Source organism: Triticum aestivum, chromosome 5D (assembly GCF_018294505.1).
Source record: "Triticum aestivum cultivar Chinese Spring chromosome 5D, IWGSC CS RefSeq v2.1, whole genome shotgun sequence".
Classification (NCBI taxonomy): Eukaryota; Viridiplantae; Streptophyta; class Magnoliopsida; order Poales; family Poaceae; genus Triticum; species Triticum aestivum.
In genome coordinates this window covers 387,144,736-387,160,732 of record NC_057808.1, presented here as the reverse complement: position 1 = coordinate 387,160,732, position 15,997 = coordinate 387,144,736, and positions in this window count along the sequence as shown.

Sequence of the window (15,997 nt, the reverse complement as noted above, 5' to 3'; positions counted from 1 at the left end):
CGGCGACGGGGCGGCGATCTGAGCGTGGTGCAGCGGCGGCGGCGGGGTGGGCGGGTGCGATGTCGGGGTTCTCAGGGGCATCTTCCGCTCCCGGATTCCGTCGAGCTAGCGGAAGGAGGGAGGCTGAGTCGAGGTCGTCGGTGCCATACCGCAAGGGCGCCATGGCGTACAAGCCACCGAAGCTCTACCACTGCAATCCGCGAAGGAAGGCGCCGAGGTGGATATCGTGGAGCCGGCAGAACCCCGGGAGGAGGTACTACGCCTGCGTCCATGCACTGGTGAGCTCCATTTTCCATCTCCTTCCTTTGTTCTTGCAGTGCTCAGTAAATCTGATTCATTCCTTTGTGTTCATTTGATAGAATGGTGGTTGTGGGTTTGTTGAGTGGCATGATGATCCACTGCCCAAGTTTTTTTTTCTGATTTGATTGGAGATTTAAGAGATGAAGTTTGGAGGCTGAAGGGTGCTAGGACTGAAGATGCTGTTGAAGAGCAAACAATGACTGAAAGTGTGATGTTGGCTCTGCAGGAACAGTTGAAAGAGAAAAGTGTTGAGATAGATGCAGTGAAGACCAAATATAGGACAGTTCTGCTTGTGTTTGCTGTCTTTGTGCTAGGTTTAGTGCTAGGGAAATTTCTAGTGCACTGAAGATGTGGTCAGGTTGATCTTTGTAAGGAGAATGGTTGCTTAGTGTCAGGTGTTTCTGGAACTAAATGTTTGCAAATGTGTCTGGTGTCTTTGTAATAAAGATTTGGTCTGTTGATCCTAGTAATGAAGTATGTGGCCATTGTGGCATTATCATCCAGTTTGTCCATTTTCCTTGTTTCTTTATATTATAATGAGCATGATATGCTGACAGGAGCATCTTTGCAACAACACATAAAGCATTGAAATGTTGAATAATGCCAAATGACCAAATATTGCAGATATTGCAGGCATAATATGTTGATAGGAGCATGATGAAGGAAATATGCCCTAGAGGCAATAATAAAGTTATTATTTATATTTCCTTACATCATGATAAATGTTTATTATTCATGCTAGAATTGTATTAAACCGGAAACTTAGTGCATGTGTGAATATATAGACAAACTAAGTGTCACTAGTATGCCTCTACTTGACTAGCTCGTTGAATCAAAGATGGTTAAGTTTCCTAGCCATAGACATGAGTTGTCATTTGATTAACGAGATCACATCATTAGAGAATGATGTGATTGACTTGACCCATTCTGTTAGCTTAGCACTTGATCATTTAGTATGTTGCTATTGCTTTCTTAATGACTTATACATGTTCCTATGACTATGAGATTATGCAACTCCCGGATACCGGAGGAACACTTTGTGTGCTACCAAACGTCACAACGTAACTGGGTGATTATAAAGGTGCTCTACAGGTGTCTCCGATGGTACTTGTTGAGTTGGCATAGATCGAGATTAGGATTTGTCACTCCGATTGTCGGAGAGGTATCTCTGGGCCCTCTCGGTAATGCACATCACTATAAGCCTTACAAGCAATGCAACTAATGAGTTAGTTGCGGGATGATGCATTAAAGAACGAGTAAAGAGACTTGCCGGTAACGAGATTGAGCTAGGTATTGAGATACCGACGATCGAATCTCGGGCAAGTAACATACCGATGACAAAGGGAACAACATATGTTGTTATATGGTTTGACCGATGAAGATCTTCATAGAATATGTAGGAACCAATATGAGCATCCAGGTTCCACTATTGGTTATTCATCGGAGACGTGTCTCGGTCATGTCTACATAGTTCTTGAACCCGTAGGGTCCGCACGCTTAAAGTTCGATGACGATCGGTATTATGAGTTTATGTGTTTTGATGTACCGAAGGTAGTTCGGAGTCCCGGATGAGATCGGGGACATGATGAGGAGTCTCAAAATGGTCGAGACGTAAAGATCGATATATTGGACGACTATATTCGGACATCAGAAAGGTTCCGAGTGATTCGGGTATTTATCGAAGTACCGAAGAGTTACGGGAATTCTACCGGGAGTATATGGGCCTTATTGGGCTTTAGGGGAAAGAGGGAGGGGAGGCTGCGCCCCCCCCCCCCAAGGCCTAGTCCGAATTGGACTAGGGGGAGGGGCGGCACCCCCTCCTTCTCTTCTCTTTTCCTTTTCCTTCTCTCCTACTCCTACTACATGGAAGGGGAGGAATCCTACTCCCGGTGGGAGTAGGACTCCCCAGGGCGCGCCATAGTAGAGGGCCGGCCCTCCCCCTCCTCCACTCCTTTATATACAGGGGAGGGGGCACCCCATAGATACACAAGTTGATCATTGATCTCTCTTAGCCGTGTGCGGTGCCCCCCTCCACCATAATCCACCTCGGTCATATCGTAGTGGTGCTTAGGCGAAGCCCTGCGTCGGTAGCTTCATCAACATCGTCACCACGCCGTCGTGCCGACGAAGCTCTTCCCCGAAGCTCTACTGGATTGTGAGTTCGCGGGACATCAACGAGCTGAACGTGTGCTGAATGCGGAGGTGTCGTACGTTCGGTACTGAGGACCGGTCGATCGTGAAGACGTACGACTACATCAACCGCGTTGTCATAACGCTTCTGCTTACGGTCTACGAGGGTACGTAGACGACACTCTCCCCTCTTGTTGCTATGCATCACCATGATCTTGCGTGTGTGTAGGATTTTTTTTGGAATTACTACGTTCCCCAACAGTGGCATCCGAGCCAGGTTTATGCGTAGATGTTATATGCACAAGTAGAACACAAGTGAGTTGTGAGCGATACAAGTCATACTGCTTACCAGCATGTCATACTTTGGTTCGGCGGTATTGTTGGATGAAGCGGCCCGGACCGACATTACGCGTACGCTTACGCGAGACTGATTCTACCGACGTGCTCCGCACACAGGTGGCTGGCGGGTGTCAGTTTCTCCAACTTTAGTTGAATCGAGTGTGACTACGCCTGGTCCTTGTTGAAGGTTAAAACATCAATAACTTGACGAAATATCGTTGTGGTTTTGATGCATAGGTAAGAACGGTTCTTGCTCAGCCCGTAGCAGCCACGTAAAACTTGCAACAACAAAGTAGAGGACGTCTAACTTGTTTTTGCAGGGCATGTTGTGATGTGATATGGTGAAGACATGATGCTATATTTTATTGTATGAGATGATCATGTTTTGTAACGTAGTTATCGGCAATTGGCAGGAGCCATATGGTTGTCGCTTTATTGTATGAAATGCAATCGCCATGTAATTGCTTTACTTTATCACTAAGCGGTAGCGATAGTCGTAGAAGCAATAGTTGGTGAGACGACAACGATGCTACGATGGAGATCAAGGTGTCGCGTCGGTGACAATGGTGATCATGACGGTGCTTTGGAGATGGAGATCAAAAGCACAAGATGATGATGGCCATATCATATCACTTATATTGATTGCATGTGATGTTTATCCTTTATGCATCTTATTCTGCTTTGATTGACGATAGCATTATAAGATGATCTCTCATTAAAAATTTCAAGGTACAAGTGTTCTTCCTGAGTATGCACCGTTGCCAAAGTTCGTCGTGCCGAGACACCACGTGATGATCGGGTGTGATAAGCTCAACGTTCTTGTACAACGGGTGCAAGCCAGTTTTGCACACGCAGAATACTCGGGTTAAACTTGACGAGCCTAGCATATGAAGATATGGCTTCGGAACACTGGAGACCGAAAGGTCGAGCGTGAATCATATAGAAGATATGATCAACATAGTGATGTTCACCATTGAAAACTACTCCATCTCACGTGATGATCGGACATGGTTTAGTTGATATGGATCACGTGATCACTTAGATGATTAGAGGGATGTCTATCTAAGTGGGAGTTCTTAAGTAATATGATTAATTGAACTTTAATTTATCATGAACTTAGTCCTGGTAGTATTAGCATATCTATGTTGTAGATCATAGCTCGCAATGTTGCTCCCCATTTATTTTGATATGTTCGTAGAGAAAAACTATGTTGAAAGATGTTAGTAGCAATGATGCGGACTTGGTCCGTGATCTGAGGATTATCCTCATTGCTGCACAGAAGAATTGTGTCCTTGATGCACCGCTAGGTGACGGACCTATTGCAGGAGCATATGCAGACGTTATGAACGTTTGGGAAAGCTTGATATGATGACTACTTGATAGTTTAGTGCACCATGCTTTACGGCTAAGAATCGGGGCTTCAAAGACGTTTTGAACGCCACGGAGCATATGAGATGTTCCAAGAGTTGAAATTAGTATTTCAGACTCATGCCCATGTCGAAAGGTATGAGACCTTTGAGAAGTACTTTGCCTACAAGATGGAGGAGAATAGCTCAGCTAGTGAGCATGGGCTCAGAATGTCTGAGTATTACAATCACTTGAATCAAGTGGGAGTTAATCTTCCAGATAAGATAGTGATTGACAGAGTTCTCTAGTCACTATCACCAAGTTACTAGAACTTTGTGATGAACTAAAATATGCAAGGGATAACGGAAACGATTCCCAATCTCTTCGTGATGCTGAAATCGACGAAGGTAGAAATCAAGAAAAGCATCAAGTGTTGATGGTTGACAAGACCACTGGTTTCAAGAAAAGGGCAAAGGGGAAGAAGGGGAACTTCAAAAGGAATGGCAAGCAAGTTGCTGCTCCCGTGAAGAAGCCCAAAGCTAGACCCAAGCCTGAAACTGAGTGCTTCTACTGCAAAGGAAATGATCACTGGAAGTGGAACTGCCCTAGATACTTGGCGGATAAGAAGGATGGCAAAGTAAACAAAGGTATATTGGATATACATGTTATTGATGTGTACTTTACTAGTGTTTATAGCAACCCCTCGGTATTTGATACTGGTTCAGTTGCTAAAAGTAGTAACTCGAAAACGGGAGTTGCAGAATAAACAGAAACTAGTTAAGGGCGAGGTGACGATGTGTGTTAGAAGTAGTTCCAAGATTGATATGATCATCATCGCACACTCCCTATACTTTCGGGATTAGTGTTGAACCTAAATAAGTGTTATTTGGTGTTTGTGTTGAGCATGAATATGATTTGATCATGTTTATTGCAATACGGTTATTCATTTAAGTTAGAGAATAATTGTTGTTCTGTTTACATGAATAAAACCTTCTATGGTCATACACCCAATGAAAATGGTTTGTTGGATCTCAATCGTAGTGATACACATATTCATAATATTGAAGCCAAAAGATGCAGAGTTAATAATGATAGTGAAACTTATTTGTGGCACTACCGTTTAGGTCATATTAGTGTAAAGCGCATGAAGAAACTCCATGCTGATGGGATTTTGGAATCACTTGATTATGAATCACTTGATGCTTGCGAACCATGCCTTATGGGCAAGATGACTAAGACTCCGTTCTCTGGAACAATGGAGCGAGCAACTGACTTATTGGAAATAATGCATACTGACGTATGCGATCCGATGAGTGTTGAGGCTCGCGGCGGGTATCGTTATTTTCTGACCTTCACAGATGATTTGATCAGATATAGGTATATCTACTTGATGAAACATAAGTCTGAAACATTTGAAAAGTTCATATAATTTCAGAGTGAAGTGAAAAATCATTGTAACAAGAAAATAAAGTTTCTACGATCTGATCATGGAGGAGAATATTTGAGTTACGAGTTTGGTCTTCATTTGAAACAATGCGGAATAGTTTCGCAACTCACGCCACGTGGAACACCAAAGTGTAATGGTGTGTCCGAACATCGTAACCGTACTTTATTAGATATAGTGCAATCTATGATGTCTCTTACCGATTTACCACTATCGTTTTGGGGTTATGCATTAGAGACAGCATTCACGTTAAATAGGGCATCATCTAAATCCGTTGAGATGACACCATATGAACTGTGGTTTGGCAAGAAACCAAAGTTGTTGTTTCTTAAAGTTTGGGGCTGCGATGCTTATGTAAAAAAGCTTCAACCTGATAAGCTTGAACCCAAGTCGGAGAAATGTGTCTTCATAGGATACCCAAAGGAGACAATTGGGTACACCTTCTATCACAGATCCGAAGGCAAGACATTCGTTGCTAAGAATGGATCCTTTCTAGAGAAGGAGTTTCTCTCGAAAGAAGTGAGTGGGAGGAAAGTAGAACTCGATGAGGTAACTATACCTGTTCCCTTATTGGAAAGTAATTCATCACAGCAATTTGTTCCTATGACTCCTACACCAATTAGTGAGGAAGCTAATGATGATGATCATGTAACTTCAGATCAAGTTACTACTGAACCACGTAGGTCAACCAGAGTAAGATCCGCACCAGAGTGGTACGGTAATCCTGTTCTGGAGGTCATGTTACTAGACCATGACGAACCTACGAACTATGAGGAAGCGATGATGAGCCCAGATTCCGCGAAATGGTTTGAGGCCATGAAATCTGAGATGGGATCCATGTATGAGAACTGTTGGGGAACGTAGCAGAAATTCAGAATTTTCTACGCATCACCAAGATCAATCTATGGAGTAATCTAGCAACGAGGGGAAGGGGAGTGCATCTACATACCATTGTAGATCGCGATGCGGAAGCGTTGCAAGAACGCGGATGAGGGAGTCGTACTCGTAGCGATTCAGATCGCGGTTGATTCCGATCTGAGCACCGAAGAACGGTGCCTCCGCGTTCAACACACGTGCAGCCCGGTGACGTCTCCCACGCCTTGATCCAGCAAGGAGAGAGGGAGAGGTTGGGAAGACTCCATCCAGCAGCAGCACGATGGCGTGGTGGTGGTGGAGGAGCGTGGCAATCCCGCAGGGCTTCGCCAAGCACCGCGGGAGAGGAGGAGGAGGGAGAGGGGTAGGGCTGCGCTGAAAGAGAGACGTTCTCCTGTGTTGGGCAGCCCCAAAACCCCAATATATATAGGGGAGGGGGAGGGCTGCGCCCCCATCTAGGGTTTCCCCCCAAAGGGGTGCGGCCAGCCCTAGATGGGGCTTGGGGGGCGGCCAAAGGGGGGGAAAAGAGGGGGGCGCCCCACTAGATGGGCCTTAGGCCCATCTGAGCCTAGGGTTTCCCCCTTCCCCCCCTTTCCTGCGCCCTAGGCCTCTTGTGGGGGGGCGCACCAGCCCACCTGGGGCTGGTCCCCTCCCACACTTGGCCCACGCAGCCTTCTGGGGCTGGTGGCCCCACTTGGTGGACCCCCGGGACCCTCCCGGTGGTCCCGGTACATTACCGATATCACCCGAAACTTTTCCGGTGACCAAAACAGGACTTCCCATATATAAATCTTTAACTCCGGACCATTCCGGAACTCCTCGTGACGTCCGGGATCTCATTCGGGACTCTGTACAACATTCAGTAACCACGTACATACTTTCCCTATAAACCTAGCGTCATCGAACCTTAAGTGTGTAGACCCTACGGGTTCGGGAACCATGCAGACATGACCGAGACGTTCTCCGGTCAATAACCAACAGCGGGATCTGGATACCCATGTTGGCTTCCACATGTTCCACGATGATCTCATCGGATGAACCATGATGTCGGGGATTCAATCAATCCCGTATTCAATTCCCTTTGTCTATCGGTATGCTACTTGCCCGAGATTCGATCGTCGGTATCTCGATACCTTGTTCAATCTCGTTACCGGCAAGTCTCTTTACTCGTTCCGTAACTCACATCATCCCGTGATCAACTCCTTGGTCACATTGTGCACATTATGATGATGTCCTACCGAGTGGGCCCAGAGATACCTCTCCGTTTACACGGAGTGACAAATCCCAGTCTCGATTCGTGCCAACCCAACAGACACTTTCGGAGATACCTGTAGTGCACCTTTATAGCCACCCAGTTACGTTGTGACGTTTGGTACACCCAAAGCATTCCTACGGTATCCGGGAGTTGCACAATCTCATGGTCTAAGGAAATGATACTTGACATTAGAAAAGCTCTGAGCAAACGAACTACACGATCTTGTGCTAGGCTTAGGATTGGGTCTTGTCCATCACATCATTCTCCTAATGATGTGATCCCGTTATCAACGACATCCAATGTCCATGGTCAGGAAACCGTAACCATCTATTGATCAACGAGCTAGTCAACTAGAGGCTTACTAGGGACATGGTGTTGTCTATGTATCCACACATGTATCTGAGTTTCCTATCAATACAATTCTAGCATGGATAATAAACGATTATCACGAACAAGGAAATATAATAATAACCAATTTATTATTGCCTCTAGGGCATATTTCCAACAAGAACAAAGTGTGGACTTTGGTTGACTTGCCCGATGATCGGCAAGCCATAGAAAATAAATGGATCTTCAAGAGGAAGATGGACGCTGATAGTAGTGTTACTATCTACAAAGCTAGACTTGTCGAAAAAGGTTTTTGACAAAGTTCAAGGTGTTGACTATGATGAGATTTTCTCACTCATAGCGATGCTTAAGTCTGTCCGAATCATGTTAGCAAATTGCCACATTTTATGAAATCTGGCAAATGGATGTCAAAACTACATTCCTTAATGGATTTCTTAAAGAAGAGATGTATATGATGCAACCAGAAGGTTTTGCCGATCCTAAAGTTGCTAACAAAATGTGCAAGCTCCAGTGATCCATCTATGGACTGGTGCAAGCATCTCGGAGTTGGAATATACACTTTGATGAGTTAATCAAAGCATATAGTTTTATACAGACTTGCGGTGAAGCCTGTACTTACAAGAAAGTGAGTGGGAGCACTACAACATTTCTGATAAGTATATGTGAATGACATATTGTTGATCGGAAATAATGTAGAATTTTCTGGAAAGCATAAAGGAGTATTTAAAAGCAGTTTTTCAAAGAAAGGCCTCGATGAAGCTGCTTACATATTGAGCATCAAGATCTATAGAGATAGATCAAGATGCTTGATAAGTTTTTTCAATGAGTACATACCTTGACAAGATTTTGAAGTAGTTCAAAATGGAACAGTGAAAGAAAGAGTTCTTGCCTGTATTACAAGGTGTGAAATTGAGTAAGACTCAAAGCCCGACCACGGCAGAAGATAGAAAGAGAATGAAAGTCATTCCCTATGCCTTAGCCATAGGTTCTATAAAGTATGCCATGCTGTATACCAGATCTATTATATACCCTACACTGAGTTTGGCAAGGGAGTACAATAGTGATCTAGGAGTAGATCACTGGACAGCGGTCAAAATTATCCTTAGTGGAATAAGGATATGTTTCTCGCTTATGGAGGTGACAAAAGGTTCGTCGTAAAGGGTTATGTCGATGCAAGTTTTTTCACCAATCCGGATGACTCTAAGTCTCAATCTGGATACATATTGAAAGTGGGAGCAATTAGCTAGAGTAGCTCCGTGCAGAGTATTGAAGACATAGAATATTTGCAAAATACATACGGCTCTGAATGTGACAGACCCGTTGACTAAACTTCTCTCACAAACAAAACATGATCACACCTTAGTACTCTTTGGGTGTTAATCACATAGCGATGTGAACTAGATTATTGACTCTAGTAAACCCTTTGGGTGTTGGTCACATGACGATGTGAACTATGGGTGTTAATCACATAGTGATGTGAACTATTGGTATTAAATCACATGGCGATGTGAGCTAGATTATTGACTCTAGTGCAAGTGGGAGACTATTGGAAATATGCCCTAGAGGCAATAATAAATGGTTATTATTATATTTCTTTGTTCATGATAATTGTCTATTGTTCATGCTATAATTGTGTTATCCGGAAATCGTAATACATGTGTGAACACATAGACCATAACATGTCCCTAGTGAGCCTCTAGTTGACTAGCTCGTTGATCAATAGATGGTTACGGTTTCCTAACCATGGACATTGGATGTCATTGATAATGGGATCACATCATTAGGAGAATGATGTGATGGACAAGACCCAATCCTAAGCATAGCTCAAAGATCGTGTAGTTCGTTTGCTAGAGCTTTTCCAATGTCAAGTATCTTTTCCTTAGACCATGAGATCGTGCAACTCCCGGATACCGTAGGAGTGCTTTGGGTGTGCCAAACGTCACAACGTAACTGGGTGACTATAAAGGTACACTACGGGTATCTCCGAAAGTGTCTGTTGAGTTGGCACGGATCGAGACTGGGATTTGTCACTCCGTATGACGGAGAGGTATCTCTGGGCCCACTTGGTAATGCATCATCATAATGAGCTCAATGTGACTAAGGAGTTAGCCACAGGATCTTGCATTATGGTACGAGTAAAGAGACTTGCCGGTAACGAGATTGAACAAGGTATTGGGATACCGACGATCGAATCTCGGGCAAGTAACATACCGATTGACAAAGGGAATTGTATACGGGATTGATTGAATCCTCGACATCGTGGTTCCTCCGATGAGATCATCGTGGAACATGTGGGAGCCAACATGGGTATCCAGATCCCGCTGTTGGTTATTGACCGGAGAGGCGTCTCGGTCATGTCTGCATGTCTCCCGAACCCGTAGGGTCTACACACTTAAGGTTCGGTGATGCTAGGGTTATAGAGATATTAGTATGCGGAAACCCGAAAGTTGTTCAGAGTCCCAGATGAGATCCCGGACGTCACGAGGAGTTCCGGAATGGTCTGGAGGTGAAGAATTATATATGGGAAGTCTAGTTTCGGCCACCGGGAAAGTTTCGGGGGTTATCGGTATTGTACCGGGACCACCGGAAGGGTCCCGGGGGTCCACCGGGTGGGGCCACCTGTCCCGGAGGGCCCCATGGGCTGAAGTGGGAAGGGAACCAGCCCTTAGTGGGCTGGGGCGCCCCCCTTGGGCCTCCCCCTGTGCCTAGGGTCGGAAACCCTAGGGGTGGGGGGCGCCCCACTTGGCTTGGGGGGGAATCCACCCCCCTTCCCCCTTGGCCGCCGCCGCCCCCATGTAGATGGGTTCTATGGCCGGCCCCCCCTCCAGGGGGCCTATAAATAGTGGGGGGAGGGAGGGCAGCAGCACCACAGCCCCTGGCGCCTCCCTCTCCCCCTGCAACACCTCTCCCTCTCGCAGAAGCTTGGCGAAGCCCTGCCGAGATCCCGCTACTTCCACCACCACGCCGTCGTGCTGCTAGATCTCCATCAACCTCTCCTTCCCCCTTGCTGGATCAAGATGGAGGAGACGTCGCTGCTCCATACGTGTGTTGAACGCGGAGGTGCCGTCCGTTCGGCACTCGGTCATCGGTGATTTGGATCACGGCGAGTACGACTCCATCAACCCCGTTCATTGGAACGCTTCCGCTCGCGATCTACAAGGGTATGTAGATGCACTACTTTCCCCTCGTTGCTAGTATACTCCATAGATGATCTTGGTGATGCGTAGGAAATTTTAAAATTCTGCTACGGTCCCCAACAGTGGCATCATGAGCCAGGCCTATGCGTAGTTACTATGCACGAGTAGAACACAAAGAAGTTGTGGGCGTAGATGTTGCCAATTCTTCTTGCCGCTACTAGTCTTATCTTGTTTCAGCGGTATTGTGGGATGAAGCGGCCCGGACCGACCTTACACGTACGCTTACGTGAGACAGGTTCCACCGACTGACATGCACTAGTTGCATAACGTGGCTAGCGGGTGTCTGTCTCTCCCACTTTAGTCGGAACGGATTCGATGAAAAGGGTCCTTATGAAGGGTAAATAGAAATTGGCATATCACGTTGTGGTTTTACGTAGGTAAGAAACATTCTTGCTAGAAACCTATACAAGCCACGTAAAAAAAAACTTGCAACAACAATTAGAGGACGTCTAACTTGTTTTTGCAGCATGTGCTATGTGATGTGATATGGCCAGAAGATGTGATGAATGATATATGTGATGTATGAGATTGATCATATTCTTGTAATAGGAATCACGACTTGCATGTCGATGAGTATGACAACCGGCAGGAGCCATAGGAGTTGTCTTTATTTTTTGTATGACCTGCGTGTCATTGAATAACGCCATGTAAATTACTTTACTTTATTGCTAAACGCGTTAGCCATAGATGTAGAAGTAATCGTTGGCGTGACAACTTCATGAAGACACAATGATGGAGATCATGGTGTCATGCCGGTGACAAAGATGATCATGGTGCCCCGAAGATGGAGATCAAAGGAGCAAAATGATATTGGCCATATCATGTCACTATTTGATTGCATGTGATGTTTATCATGTTTTGCATCTTATTTGCTTAGAACAACGGTAGTAAGTAAGATGATCCCTTATAATAATTTCAAGAAAGTGTTCCCCCTAACTGTGCACCGTTGCGAAGGTTCGTTGTTTCGAAGCACCACGTGATGATCGGGTGTGATAGATTCTAACGTTCGCATACAACGGGTGTTGACGAGCCTAGCATGTACAGACATGGCCTCGGAACACACGCAATACACTTAGGTTGACTTGACGAGCCTAGCATGTACAGACATGGCCTCGGAACACGGAGGACCGAAAGGTCGAGCATGAGTCGTATGGAAGATACGATCAACATGGAGATGTTCACCGATCTTGACTAGTCCGTCTCACGTGATGATCGGACACGGCCTAGTTAACTCGGATCATGTTTCACTTAGATGACTAGAGGGATGTCTATCTAAGTGGGAGTTCATTGAGTAATTTGATTAGATGAACTTAATTATCATGAACTTAGTCTAAAATCTTTACAATATGTCTTGTAGATCAAATGGCCCACGTTGTCCTCAACTTCAACGCGTTCCTAGAGAAAACCAAGCTGAAAGATGATGGCAGCAACTATACGGACTGGGTCCGGAACCTGAGGATCATCCTCATAGCTGCCAAGAAAGATTATGTCCTAGAAGCACCGCTAGGTGAAGCACCAATCCCAGAGAACCAAGACATTATGAACGCTTGGCAATCACGTGCTGATGATTACTCCCTCGTTCAGTGCGGCATGCTTTACAGCTTAGAACCAGGGCTCCAAAAGCGTTTTGAGAAACATGGAGCATACGAGATGTTCGAAGAGCTGAAAATGGTTTTCCAGGCTCATGCCCGGGTCGAGAGATATGAAGTCTCCGACAAGTTCTTCAGCTGTAAAATGGAGGAAAATAGTTCTGTTAGTGAGCACATACTCAGAATGTCTGGGTTACACAACCGCTTGTCTCAGTTGGGAGTTAATCTCCCGGATGACGCGGTCATTGACAGAATCCTTCAGTCGCTTCCACCGAGCTACAAGAGCTTTGTGATGAACTTCAATATGCAGCTGATGGAAAAGACCATTCCTGAGGTATATTCAATGCTGATCAGAAAGGAACATCAAGTGTTGATGGTGAATAAAACCACTAAGTTCAAGAAAGGCAAGGGTAAGAAGAACTTCAAGAAGGACGGCAAGGGAGTTGCCGCGCCCGGTAAGCCAGTTGCCGAGAAGAAGTCGAAGAATGGACCCAAGCCTGAGACTGAGTGCTTTTATTGCAAGGGAAGTGGTCACTGGAAGCGGAACTGCCCCAAATACTTAGCGGACAAGAAGGCCGGCAACACCAAAGGTATATGTGATATACATGTAATTGATGTGTACCTTACCAGTACTCGTAGTAGCTCCTGGGTATTTGATACCGGTGCGGTTGCTCATATTTGTAACTCAAAACAGGAACTGCGGAATAAGCGGAGACTGGCAAAGGACGAGGTGACGATGCGCGTCGGGAATGGTTCCAAGGTCGATGTGATCGCCGTCGGCACGCTGCCTCTACATTTACCTACGGGATTAGTTTTAAACCTCAATAATTGTTATTTAGTGCCAGCTTTGAGCATGAACATTGTATCTGGATCTCGTTTAATTCGAGACGGCTACTCATTTAAATCCGAGAATAATGGTTGTTCTATTTATATGAGAGATATGTTTTATGGTCATGCCCCGCTGGTCAATGGTTTATTCTTGATGAATCTCGAACGTGATGTTACACATATTCATAGTGTGAATACCAAAAGATGTAAAGTTGATAACGATAGTTCCACATACTTGTGGCACTGCCGCCTTGGTCACATTGGTGTCAAGCGCATGAAGAAGCTCCATGCAGATGGACTTTTGGAGTCTCTTGATTATGAATCATTTGACACGTGCGAACCATGCCTCATGGGTAAGATGACCAAGACCCCGTTCTCCGGAACAATGGAGCGAGCAACCAACTTATTGGAAATCATACATACCGATGTGTGCGGTCCAATGAGTGTTGAGGCTCGCGAAGGATATCGTTATGTTCTCACTCTCACTGATGACTTAAGTAGATATGGGTATGTCTACCTAATGAAACACAAGTCTGAAACCTTTGAAAAGTTCAAGGAGTTTCAGAGTGAGGTTGAGAATCAATGTGACAGGAAAATAAAATTCTTACGATCAGATCGTGGTGGAGAATATTTAAGTCACGAATTTGGTACGCACTTAAGGAAATGTGGAATCGTTTCACAACTCACGCCGCCTGGAACACCTCAGCGAAACGGTGTGTCCGAACGTCGTAATCGCACTCTATTGGATATGGTGCGATCTATGATGTCTCTTACCGATCTACCGCTCTCATTTTGGGGCTATGCTTTAGAGACTGCCACATTCACTTTAAATAGGGCTCCGTCGAAATCCGTTGAGACGACACCGTATGAATTATGGTTTGGGAAGAAACCTAAGCTGTCGTTTCTAAAAGTTTGGGGATGCGATGCTTATGTCGAGAAACTTCAACCTGAAAAGCTCGAACCCAAGTCGGAAAAATGCGTCTTCATAGGATACCCTAAGGAAACCATTGGGTATACCTTCTATCTCAGATCCGAAGGCAAGATCTTTGTTGCCAAGAACGGGTCCTTTCTGGAGAAAGAGTTTCTCTCGAAAGAATTAAGTGGGAGGAGAGTGGAACTTGATGAGGTGATAGTCACCCCTTCCGAACCGGAAAGTAGCGCAGTGCGGGAAGATGTTCCTGTGGTGCCTACACCGACTAGGGAGGAAGTTAATGATGATGATCATGAAGCTTCAGATCAAGTTACTGCTGAACTTCGTAGGTCCACAAGGACACGTTCCGCACCAGAGTGGTACGGCAACCCTGTCCTCGAAATCATGTTGTTAGACAACGGTGAACCTTCGAACTATGAAGAAGCGATGGCGGGCCCGGATTCCGACAAATGGCTAGAAGCCATGAAATCCGAGATAGGATCCATGTATGAAAACGAAGTATGGACTTTGACTGACTTGCCCGATGATCGGCGAGCCATAGAAAACAAATGGATCTTTAAGAAGAAGACAGACGCGGATGGTAATGTGACCATCTATAAGGATCGACTTGTCGCTAAGGGTTATCGACACATTCAAGGGGTTGACTACGATGAGACTTTCTCACCCATAGCGAAGCTGAAGTCCGTCCGAATCATGTTAGCAATTGCCGCATACTATGATTATGAGATATGGCAGATGGACGTCAAAACGGCATTCCTTAATGGCTTCCTTAAGGAAGAATTGTATATGATGCAGCCGGAAGGTTTTGTCGATCCTAAGAATGCTGACAAAGTATGCAAGCTCCAGCGCTCAATCTATGGGCTGGTGCAAGCATCTCGGAGTTGGAACATTCACTTTGATGAGATGATCAAAGCGTTTGGGTTTACACAAACTTATGGAGAAGCCTGTGTTTACAAGAAAGTGAGTGGGAGCTCTGTAGCATTTCTCATATTATATGTGGATGACATACTATTGATGGGAAATGATATAGAATTCTTGGAAAATATAAAGGCCTACTTGAATAAGTGTTTTTCAATGAAGGACCTTGGAGAAGCTGCTTATATATTAGGCATCAAAATCTATAGAGATAGATCAAGACGCCTCATTGGTCTTTCACAAAGTATGTACCTTGACAAGATATTGAAGAAGTTCAATATGGATCAGTCCAAGAAGGGGTTCTTGCCTGTATTACAAGGTGTGCAATTGAGCACGGCTCAATGCCCGACCACGGCAGAAGATAGAGAAAAGATGAGTGTCATCCCCTATGCCTCGGCCATAGGGTCTATTATGTATGCCATGCTGTGTACCAGGCCTGATGTAAACCTTGCCGTAAGTTTGGTAGGAAGGTACCAAAGTAATCCCGGCATGGAACACTGG